General features: G+C 49.4%; 2 pseudogenes; one reads left to right on the top strand and one right to left on the bottom strand.

Moving 5' to 3' along the window:
• Nucleotides 1–2,477: 2,477 nt before the first annotated feature.
• Nucleotides 2,478–4,463, bottom strand: LOC147341000 (protein SET pseudogene; annotated as a pseudogene).
• On the top strand, nt 4,449–6,690 carry LOC147340999 (uncharacterized protein CXorf49 homolog; annotated as a pseudogene).
• The last annotated feature ends 5,401 nt before the right edge of the window (nt 6,691–12,091 follow it).

Below are 12,091 nucleotides of genomic sequence, written 5' to 3'. Positions count from 1 at the left end.
TTTTTTTTTTGCTTTTAAATCTCCAAGCATAGGGTCTCCTAAAATGCTCCACTGTGTGACTTGGATTTTCTCAAGAAACTAGCTTCTGCTTTGGCAGCATCACCTTCATACTTGCTTCTGGCCACTCACCAATCAGTGACTCACCAAACAATACATCTCAAAACTGCCCTCTTGCTTTGCCAACAAGAAAAGATAAAGTGTGTGCATTCGTTTGCTTTCCGTTGTTTCTACTTTTTGCTTCCTGTTTTTATCTATTATTGAAAAGAGAACACCCCCTCCCCATTCTCAATACTTCAAAAAGGCCTGAAAATTTGGCATAGCCTTGTTGGATTGTGTTTTTTCAAAGCAAGTGACCAAAAAATAAAAATCTCAAAAATAAAAAAGAAGGTCATGGTCAATGCCAGTGGGACTGTGAGGCAGAAATAGAAAGAAGAGGTGAAGTGGAAGAACATGGCAGGGCCCGGGGACCCGGCTGTCTGGCACCTCAAAGGAAAGCTGTCAGTTACAATAGGAACCTTGGCTTAAAAGGCTAAGAGGAGTCCAGTCCAGCTGTAGCAGGGAATACTATTCAGTACACAGCCATGGATTACTGCAAAGGAAGGGCAGAGAAATGGCGTGTTAGCCATGGATCATTGCCAGTCACCGCCAGCTCTCACTTTCTCACTGGTCTAACATCAAAGTCCAGTGTGCCTCATGGCCCTGACAAGAGAGGGCTCTCAACTTCAAAGGGGTTCCCAAAGCCACTATCAGAGAGGCCCCATTATACAAATCCGGGTTAGAAGTTTTCAAATATCAAATCCTTAGAGGCAAAGTTAGGGACCTTCCAAGGCACAACATCTCTTTTCTCTTCTCCAACTGACAGTCTCACCTCCTCTTCTTACTAGGAGACACATAAAAAATACAGATTGAAACTCATCATCATCAAATTCACCAAATAAATAGACTGGAAGATTCCTCAAAGCCAAAGTAAAAACACTGATTCTTGAACCACTCAGTCTGGCAGTTTACGACACAGGATGCTTACACCTGCTACTGACCCTGCCTTGTTGGGATGGTGTGGCATCCTCAGGGAAATTACAGAGGAGATGCGAGACACCTCATAACAATTCCATAAGACACTACGCTGGTACTAATATTCAGGTTTATTCTCCCTCCTGCATCTGTAGGGTACTCAGAATTACAGAGAGGGACATTTATGCTATTTTCTTCAGCAGTTGTGTTGTCTGGGAAGGGCTGGGTGCAAATAAACTCATTCCAGGTTCTTAACAGAGTTTGAGTGCAGTCACTTTTGAGTGAATCAAAACTGGAAAGGGCTGGGCTGACTGAAGGATCTCCTTCTGGAACCCTCTGAGGAGAGGCTGTGGTTCCTGTCAGGGGCTTAGTGGTGGTTGGGGAAGCCAAATGACTGTGGACTAAGGGGGAAAGCCCTGCTGACTGGTGCTCACCCAGCCAGGCTGGATGCAATTACCTCGGAGGAACAAACAGCATTTGGAGTTGGAGCAGGGAAGCTAGTGGTGCTGTGGAGCAGGCAGAACCCCTGGACATGTTACAGTCAAAGATGGGGCGGGGAGTGGCCGGCTGGGGGCGCTGGGAGGGGCACTGGGATGCAGGATGCAGCTTTAAACCACGTGACTGCTGGCTTCTTGCGCAGAGGCCAGACTCGGTCCTCAGACTCTCGGGCTTCTATAAACCTTGGCAGAAAGAAAGGCGAGGGGACGGGTTGTGTGTCCCGCAGACGTGTTAAGGGGGAATTAGAGAAAGGGAGGCTGTTTAAAACTGAGCATCATCTTTCCTTTCCAGTGAAACAAAAAGAAAAATTTTAAAATAAACAGGAACAAAATTACAACAGAGAATGTCAATTGCAAATAAGATCCAACAGGTTCTGCTGATTCTCCCATTGAGTGGCAGGGCTCAGGTCCTTGTTAGGAGATAATTTTATTTTAAAAGTGTCATCTTAAACTGCAAGGATGTCCATTAAACATCACAAGTAAACATACCAAAGGAGAAGCCATGTTGTCAAAATGCCCACTTATCCCACCCAAACACCTCAAACCCACCCTTTGCTGACCTTCTATAACCCCATTTTTAAAGTTGTTTTTCTTTGTTTAAACAAAAGAAAGTAGATACATGTTGGCAAATGCTAACTGTCCATATTCATATAGAGACACAGTGTAACCTCTGAGCCCAATATACAGAGAAAGGAGGAAAAAGCTAGAATTCTATGCACAACTATACAGAGGCCTAGAACCCTCCTGCTTCCAGCAGAGCTAAGGGAGCAGGTTTTTCTTTTTTTCCCACAGAACATGGTGGTGTTGATTCTATACATTTTTTCTTAAGACAATAAGGGATAACAACGAATTTGGAACAGAAAGGGGTAGAGATTATTTCCCCACTGAATTCTGCTCAAGGTATTTCCTCCCTCAAATAAGTTTTGAACCATGGTATAAAGGAAAAAAGAGACCTCAAAAACAGGGCAACTGAGCACAAGAGGAGAAGAAAAAAAATAAAAGACTGAAACTTGCTCCTAGGGACTGGAGAAAATTTAAAAAGGTTGGAATCCATCCGTGTTCCATTAGTTATCTTCCTCTCCTTCCTCTCCTTCATCATCATCTTCATCTTCTTCACCTTCATCCTCATCCCCTTCTTCACCAGTACCTTCCAATCCTACTTTCTCTTCATCATTGTCGTCATCTTCTTCTCCTTCCCCTTCCTTGTTATCCATGTCAGGAACCAAGTAGTACTGTAATGGATTTGGCCAAATATCATCTTTGATGACTTCTCCTAACTCATCTGCACCTGCATCACAATGATCAATAAACCAGGTGAAAAAGCTTTCTGGTTCCTCATGCTATCTGTTCCTGCTGGCTTTATTCTGTTTGACTTGATTGTTTCGTCAAATCCTTTCCAGATTTTCAGTTGATTTCAGTGGACTTTGAAGATGGATCACCACTCTCATTCAGATGAAATTCTTTGGAGAGAATTTTATTTTCCAAGTAAGCGTTTTCATCAAAATAAAAAATCTATTCTGTAACCTGATGTAATGTCTTCAAATTCTGTCAATTCAACTCTTGTCAAATAACGCAGCACCTCTTCATCCTTCTCCCCAAGCAGAGAAGACACTTGTGGATGGTTAACAAATGTCACCCCAAAATTTGGGATTTGGGCAATCAATTCCAACCTCTTCTGGAAAAAAAAAAAAAAAGGTTTGGTAGAGTTGGTAATATTTCTGTCCTACTTTCAAAAGTATTAAATTCATTATGTCTCTAATTCATTTTGTACTTCATCAGTGTGTTCAATTGCTTCTTGCTGTTCTTTTTCTGAAATCTCGGGGGCCCCATCGCGTTTGGATTTGAGCTCCTTGGTACTGACTTTGGCCGCAGGCTCTGACCTGGTGCTGCTCCGCAGTCAGGGTGGGTGCGGAGCAGGGAAGGGGAGAGAGGGGAAGGCGCAGGGGGCAGCCAGCAGCTTCCCCTTAAAGCCACATGCGTGGGCTCTTCAACAATCTGGCCGCTTCCTTCCGGTGCTCTGTCGCTCACTCGCTGTCCCTCCCCCTGGCTCACGCGCTGCCCTTGTGGCCTGACGACGAGGGAGGGACTGGGGCTACTGCAGGGCCGCGGCCCTGGCTCCTGCTTACAGAGGGGAGGCGTAGGCAGGCGGGCAGGCTGCTAGGCTCCCTCACTCGCTCTCCAGCTCGCTGCTCAATCTCCGGAGGGGGTGTATGGCTTTAAGAGCAGTACCAGAAGCAGAAGTGAATGTTGCCCACTTTGCTAGCACAGATTCTGCCAGATAACCACGCCAAGTGTCCCTCCAAAATTTAATATATGCCCCCCTCCAGCAGTGCACACAGCCACTGGTTTCTTCATGACCTTGGTAAATTTAGCAAATCTGATGAGAAAAAATGATTTGTGGTTTGAGTATGCATCTCCCAATTATTGATGGTGAGCATTAGAATTCCCTCCCATTTGGATTTAGTCAGGGATCAGGAAACTATGGCCTATGACCCGAATGCAGCCAGCCAGTAAACAGTGTCGGAGCAGATTAGTTTACATATTGGTTAGGGCAGCTGTCCTTCCACAAGTCTGGAGGCCAGGCAAATTGCAATGGATCACTTAGCCTACAGAGTAGAAACTATTTCCTGTCTGCCCTGTCACAGAAGAGCTTTCCAACGCTGCTTTTTGCCTATGAGTCCTCTGCTCCTTCACCGAGCGGGTTGTTAGCTACATTTGGGAATGAGAGCTTGCAACTATTCTCTGCCCCAGCAGGCTTCACAGTCATCAGTGCATTTAGTCCCCACAAGCCAAAAGGGACGGGCTGCCACTTCCCAGTTTTAAGAACCCGAAACTAAGGCTTGAGACTGAGGAACCGGAAGAGGTGGGGCCAGAGCCTGGAACCTATAATTCGGCTCCCCTCCCCCACAACCACCTCTTCAACGGCTGATCCTGCAGGAACCATGTGCCCTCCATCCTCATTGGCGGGAGCCCTCAAAAAATGGGTACCCGGTACACGCTGATTGGTGGGCTGTGGCACGCATGCACCCTGCTGCTAGGGGTAGGGTCTTGGCTCCCATTCCAAGGGCTTCTAGCACCTAGGGCTGTGAGGGTTGTGGAGTCTGCTCTGTTGAGAAATGAGCTCGTCTGACGATGATGAGGTATGTCTGACTGGGAACAGGTCTTGCCCCAGGGCACAGGGAGGGCAGCGGCGGGGACAGGACCCACTTAGTGGGGTCCCCAGGGTGGTGCAGGCGACCGTGGCCCGGGTAGAGTGGCCCCGATGAGGGCACTCCAAGGTGGTGAGGGCACAGCCGTCTGGAGGTTGGGGGAGGAGGCCTGGGGACCGGGGAGGTCTAGGAGAGCGATTGCTAGAACATGGCTCTGGGTCTCCAGGGGCCGACTTCACTGGACTGGCCGCCCTCCGACCTGGAGCCCTCCGACCTGTCCTCGGATGAGTTCCAGGAGACACCACACATGAAGGTGGGCATCTTCTGCAAAGAAGGAGGCCAGCTCAAGTCCGGGGGCTTGGATGCTTCTGGAGGCAGGCCCCCACATGCTGCCCTCAGCAGGGGGGGGTGCTTACCTGTGCTCCATTCAACGCGCGATAGCTGCCACCATGCAGAGGCAGTTCACAAGAGAGTTCAACATCTCTTCTTCCAACAAGCCATCTAAGAAAGCGCCGAGCATGGGCAGCGGGAATCGAGGGGGCAGGCCCGGCCACCTGCCCCAGGTCACCCCATGGAAGAAGGGCCCTCAGGAGAAATTGCCGGGTGGCGCCATCTCCAAAGTCATCCTGGGGAGAAAGCCCCAGGCCTGCCTCTCAGGGGGTCCCCTGGCACTAGACAGCTTCCCTCCCATCTTGGGCCTGCCAGTCCTTGGCAGAACTAAGTATTCCTTGGTTGCTCCGGGGGCCAGACAACCCAAGCAAAACACCGGGAAGCCACCAGGGGCCAGCAGGACCAGGGACTCGGACCTGGTGGCCCAAGGAGATGGCAACCGAGGCAAAGAGCCTGTCCCAAAGCGCCAAGTGAGTAGGCGCCCTTCCCCTCCCCTTCCCCTTCACGCACTCCACCCTGAAGCTTGCAGGGGATCTTTTGCTCTTTGAAATTGTCATTAGGATGCCCAGTGGGGCTGGTGGAGGGGGGGCTGGCAGCCAGTGAGCACTGACTAATCCCTCCAAGGTTGGGTGGCTCCTGATTCCTGCTGCCTTCCTTGCAGTGGCCCTGAGCTTTCTCAGAGCCCCACTGCTCACCCTGGCTGACTTCTGGAGAGCATTCTCAAGAGTTTAGCTTTTTACTTATCTGTTCCCTACCTCGCCCTGCTCCCACACACACACACACACCCCCACACACAGTTCTCAAGAGTTTAGGTTTTTCCTTCTTAAATATTCCCTACCTCACCGTGCCCCTACACACACACACACACACACACACACACAAGTTCTCAAGAGTTTAGGTTTTCACTTCTTATCTATTCCATACCTCACCCTGCCCCTATACACACATACACACACACACAGTTCTCAAGAGTTTAGGTTTTTCCTTGTTAACTATTCCCTACCTCACCATGCCCCTACACACACACACACACACACACACACACACACACACAAGTTCCAAGAGTTTAGGTTTTTACTTCTTATCTATTCCCTACTTTGTGCTGCCCACCCCATCCCCCCCCCCCCACACACACCCCTAATGAGTCAGGAATGTGTGTTTTAGCTATCTTGCCCGTCCTAACATCACGGAGGATACAACACTCGGGATCTGGATACCAAGACCTCTCAAGTTCCAGGAAATTCACTGCTTTTGGCCATGGCACAGGGAAGTGTCAAGCCCAGAGCATCCCCACCTTCAGGTGAGTCTCCAAAGTTTGGTTTCTAGGACACAGGAGAACTCTTCTCAGACACTCCCAGGACCCCAGCCTCGTTCCCAGACCTCTCTGCTTACCCCAACAGTTCTCCCATAGGAGACAGTGAAGACAGGGCTGGCTTGAACCCAGGGCTCCTTGGAAGGCAGGCCCAGAGCTGCTGAGCAGAGCAGGGACAGCTTGACCACGGGTGGGGGTACTGCCTTGCTGCACACACTGCTAGGCCCTTCCTGCTTGTCTTCTGAGCTTGGGAGTTGGATTTTATATTCTCTTTTAGTTTTCTGGAGGCCACTTCGTCTGTCCCGAGAGGAAATGAAGCAGCCACCACCTGGAGCACACAACTGCCCTCAAGTAATGCTCTCTTGTCTAGGCAGCAGGGTTGGTGTCCGGGTTAAACACACTTATCTTGTCCCTGCCTCACCTCCAAGGTGGTAGACTACTTCCTTTCCACTGGAGGACTCATTCTAATGTAACCATGGGCTTTGGGATGTGGGTTTAGTACCAGGGAGGGAGCTGGGGATGAAGGGCAAAAGGGTGAGACCATACTAACAATTTCTTTATCCCTTGTCTGCTGGGCTAGTGTCCTGTGCTGGAGAGAGAAATTGACAACCTTAAAGATCAACTTGGTAAAGATCTCCCTCTGCCTGGGCAGAGGGAGACCAGGGCATCCTAGTGCAGAATGTGTAGTTGGGGTGGGGGACTGGGGGTATAGGCTGCTACCCAGGGATCAACATTCTTGTGGAAGGAGACTCTGCCAGACCTGGCCCTGGAGCCTTCTGTGCATTTTCACCTCTTTCTGCCTACCTATCTACCTATCTCTCCATTAAGACATATATTGTTTGAACCACATGTGCACTTTGCCAACAAGTCCTAGAGATCTTATTTTAGTTAATTTAGAGATACCACATTTATTTTCTCTAACTGCTGGTAGTCAGAGAGTAGACATGTTTTCATAGGATCTGAATGATTCTGATACATTCTGGAGTTTGAGAACTACTTGCACATCTTGTTCTCATTTGGAAAAACATGTCTATTTTTAACCTGAGTGATGGGTGGATGAGTTAGTCACAGGGCTGGATATCACTAGGTTTGGGGGGGGGGTCCAGTTTCAGGGTTAGGCTTGTCCCACGAGAAAGAGGGGGTTTCTGAATCCCTGTGCCTGGAATGCCTAGGTATGGCTTTCTCTGTTTCAGTGGTCTTGCAGTGCTTCATTGACAAGTTCCAGACCCTTTGAAGTGAGTGGGACATGTTCTCTCCTTGCCCAATCTTCGTGTGAGTGGGCTGGGGGCTCCACCGTGACTCTGCTCCCTTTCACAGGCTGAACACAGCATCCCCCACATGAAAGCAGCTGGTGCTTCTTGAATCCAGAAGCTCCACACTGGGTCCCTTGTTCTCCTTGCCCACTTCTCATCAGAAGGCCCTGCCCTGCTGCCCTACCAGGGTGTCCCTCTTTCCTGAGGGTTAGCACAGCTTTTGCCCCTCATATGCTGCAGTTTTGAATTGAAGTACTTGACAGATTTGGTGGTCTGCCTCCTTTCTGTGGGGAAGCCTGGGTGGGCCCTAGTGGCCTGGGTCTGATTGGTGTGTGGCTCTGCTCCTATGTCCACCACACTGTTCTCCTCCCTCTTTTCTGGGCCTTGTGGTGTCCCTACCTCCCTCTCAGCAGGAACCAACTGCCTTCTTCCAGAGCCCAGCCACACTCCTCTCTCTGCACTTGGATCTACCTTCCTGTTCTCCCCTCTCCTCTGTGGTCATTTGAGCAGCTGCTACACAACACAGTTGACTTTTCCCCCTTCCCAGGGAAGTTGCTCAGTCGTGTCCGACTCTGCAAACCGATGGACTGTAGCCTACCCAGCTCTTCCATCCATGGAATTTTCCAGGCAAGAGTACTGGAGTGGGTTGCCATTTCCTTCTCCAGGAGATCTTCCTGACCCAGGTCTCCCACATTGCAGGCAGGCACTTTACCGTCTGAGCCACCAGGGAAGCCCAGTCCTTTTTCTGGATTCATTATCTGCCATCGGTACTCCAACATCTTAGCCAGCACCACTGTGTCATCATCGTTTCCTCTTTGATCCTTACCCATCACTTCTTGTTCTTTAGTTCAGTAGAGGGTGGAGGCAGAAGTCACAGCACAGCAAGATGCAGAGCAAAAGTGGGGACAGGAATACATTCTGCTGACTCTGAGCCAACTTTAGGGAACTGCCTGCAGTTCAGTTCAGTCACTCAGTCATGCCTAACTCTTTGCAACCCTGTGGCCTACAGCATGCCAGGCTTCCCTGTCCTTCACCGTCTCCCGGGGCTTGCTCAAACTCATGTCCAGTGAGTCAGTGATTGCCCACAGGTGGTTAGAAATGGATGGTCAGTGTCCATATCTTCCATGCTCCAGCCACTGCCACCACGACTAGTCTGGGTCCAGGTCCCACTCTGTCCCCCGTTAGGGCCCACATCACCTCAGACTGCCCAATGTTCCCATGCCTGTGGGCCTGAGCCCCTGCACCTGTGTGCCAACCACAGTGCATCTCCTTTGCCCAGACTCCATTGTCCCATCATACTTCACTTACATAACACGAGCTGAAATATGATTGTTTCAAACAGCAATGGTGAGCACTGTATCAAGCATGGTGGGGCGGGGGCGGGGTGGGGGGAGCGTGTCCTGACAACAGGGCCGTGGGAAAAAGTCGCACACCCAGGAAGCCAGTCACACCTAATGACATCTAGGGACAAGGGAATCTGGATTTATCTCTGCTGCTGCTGCTGCTGCTAAGTCACGTCAGTCGTGTCCGACTCTGCGACCCCATAGACGGCAGCCCACTAGGCTCCTCTGTCCCTGGGATTCTCCAGGCAAGAATACTGGAGTGGGTTGCCATTTCCTTCTCCAATGCATAGAAGTGAAAAGTGAAAGTGAAGTCGCTGAGTCGTGCCCGACTCTTAGTGACCCCGTGGGCTGGAGCCTAAAATGCTTCTCCGTCCATGGAATTTTCCAGGCAAGAGTACTGGAGTGGGGTGCCATTGCCTTCTCCGGATCTATCTCTAGCTGAATGGTAATGTGCACAGGTAAAACTTAGAAGACATTTATTTCCAAAAGAAAGAAGGGGAGACTCCATACAGGAAGGTGATCTGAAGTCAACCAGTTGGAGAGAACGGAGGACATACAGTCTCTGGTTCACAGCATCAGACGAAGCCCCCTGGTTAGGAAGAACACAAGCAGTCTCCCCCAGCAATGGGGCAAGGTCCTTGGTTGGCCCATCAGACAGCCACTGATGTCAGATCATCAGACAGATGATCAGACCTCTGGAGAAGGCTCACGTGTCCTCACATTGTCCTCTGTAGCCACTGGCTTTGTTATCTAGAGGTCTCCTTACCCATCTACCTCCTGGAGCCACTCCTTAAGTGAGACTCTGAGGGTTCACCCTTCTGGGAGGCTACCCAATGCTGGTGCAGCAGGGTGGGTACTTTAGGGTCTGATCAGTCACTGGCTTTGTAGGCCCAGCTTGCAGTTTCTTTGGCAATATACTTCCATTTACCAATGGGTTGGCTTTCAGCCAGTTCACACACAATTAGACAGCTAATTTAGACAGTTCTCAAGTCTGAAGCATTTTGTTTACTGGTCTCCATGCTGGCCTGTGCCCCTCTCTGACAAAGACCATCAACTGTCTTGAGTGAAAGTCCCTCAGTCGTGTCCAACTCTTTGCAACCTCATGGACTATACAGTCCATGCAATTCTCCAGGCCAGAATACTGGAGTGGGTAGCCTTTCCCTTCTCCAGGGGATCTTCCCAACCCCAGGATCGAACCCAGGTCTCCTACACTGCATGCAGATTCTTTACCAGCTGAGCCACCAGGGAAGGCCAAGGATACTGGAGTGGGTAGCCTATCCCTTCTCCAGCAGATCTTCCCTACCCAGGAATTGAACCAGGTTCTCCTGCATTGCAGGTGGATTCTTTACCTACTGAGCTATCAGGGAATCTAGAGAGTTCTTAAGCCTGAAGCCTTTTGTTTACTGGTCTCTGTACTGGCCTGTGCCCCTCTCTGACAATGACCAGGAGCTGTCTTGAGGCCATCTGAAACAGTGTGCTTAGATGCAGATGAAACATGTTTAAGTTGGCCTGCACTGCTTGGCTGGCTTGCATAGTCTCATCTCCTCAGGAGGCTGATTCTAAGCCACCATTTCAAATTGTTGGCATTCAACCTTCAGAAGCAGTTAGCTTTCTCCACCTGTAGGGTTCTGATTTATTGGGCTGTCAATCACCAAAGGTTTCAGGTCTCAGGCATCACAGTTGAGAAGAGCATCACTGTTAGAAGAACTGCAGTCCTTCCCAGCTCTGCTTGGAGACTCCCCACTGTAGCCCGAGTTCCCCTTTCTTTTGTAAGGGATCTCTGAAACTAGAAAGACCATTAACACATCCCCAATATTTTGATTCTTTCCATCACTTCCTCCAACACTTCAGCCTTGGACAACCTGTCGTCCACCTCCCAAAGTCCTGTGGGAAGCAGCTGCTTTATCAACCAGGCTAGGAATACTGAACATACAACAAACTGCATCCATTTAAAGTGTATTCCTTGGTGATTTCAAAAAAGCACATCTGCCCATGAAACCAGCACCAGAGTAACATACAGCATGTTCTCATAATCCCTGTGGTTGTCCTTTCCCATCATACCCAACCTGCAGCAACCTAGATATGTTTCACTCTAGATGTGTTTGCATTTTATATAAATGTATCATCCAATATATAGTCTTGTGTGTCTGAATATGTACTTTGAATAAAAGCACTATGAACATTTGTGTCCAAATTTTTGTGGAGACATACAGTTTTCCCTCACAGCTCAGTTGGTAAAGAATCCACCTGCAATGCAGAAGACTCCAGTTCGACTCCTGGGTTGGGAAGATCCGCTGGAGAAGGGAAAAGGCTACCCACTCCAATATTCTGGCCTGGAGATTTCCATGGACTATACAGTCCATGGGGTCACAAAGAGTAGGACACAACTGAGCGACTCCACTTTCACTTTCACCACCTACCAAAGAAAGGCTGTTTGCACTGGATAAGGGATGTTTTCTCTCTTTGTTGGATGGTAAAGGATGGGCCTGCCCCAAGGGGTCTTTCAGTGACTTTCCAAACCAGTGCTTACAATGGGAAACTCCTTTTCTAAATATAGTTCATTTTAAATCCCTGCCTTCCCTGTGGGTTGGGAGGAGCACACTGGAAACAGGAAAACATTTCTCCTTCCCAAGGGCAATTACATCATTTGTCTCTAACAAGTACTTCTGAGAATTGTCCTCACAAGGTCCTAGGAGTCCTTGAAGCTCCTTGGTTTTCATTCTTCCAACAGCACTCCTGATCTCTCCTTGCTACCTTCACCTGCATCATGCCCACAGATTTTGCTCTCCTGCTTCAGTGGATCAAGGCTCCAGTGTGCTTCTGAGTTACTTCTCAGAATCCTCCTGGTGAGAGGTGGGTGAAAAGGACAGCTTGTTTCCACCAGTAGCCCTGAGACCAGGTAGAGAGGCTGGGTACACATCTGGCTATGAGAATGTGAGTCTTGGCAGTTTCCAGCCCTGGAATCAAGATAACCTTTATCCGCCTTTTCCTGCTGCACTGATGAAGTGAAGAAGGCCTTGGAGTAGGACAGCAGCCACTTCCTGGCACACTACAGGAGAGAGACTTATGGGTGTTGTAGGAGCTCTAAGAACAGAAGACTCTTGGCACGGTGATGAGGAGCTTGGAAGGAAAGCAA

The sequence above is a fragment of the Bos grunniens genome, chromosome X (assembly GCF_055505025.1).
Source record: "Bos grunniens cultivar Pamir isolate PY7600 chromosome X, Bosgru_T2T1.0, whole genome shotgun sequence".
NCBI classification, from domain to species: domain Eukaryota; kingdom Metazoa; phylum Chordata; class Mammalia; order Artiodactyla; family Bovidae; genus Bos; species Bos grunniens.
Note: the sequence above shows the minus strand (reverse complement) of the source record. Positions and strands in the feature narration are given on the sequence as shown.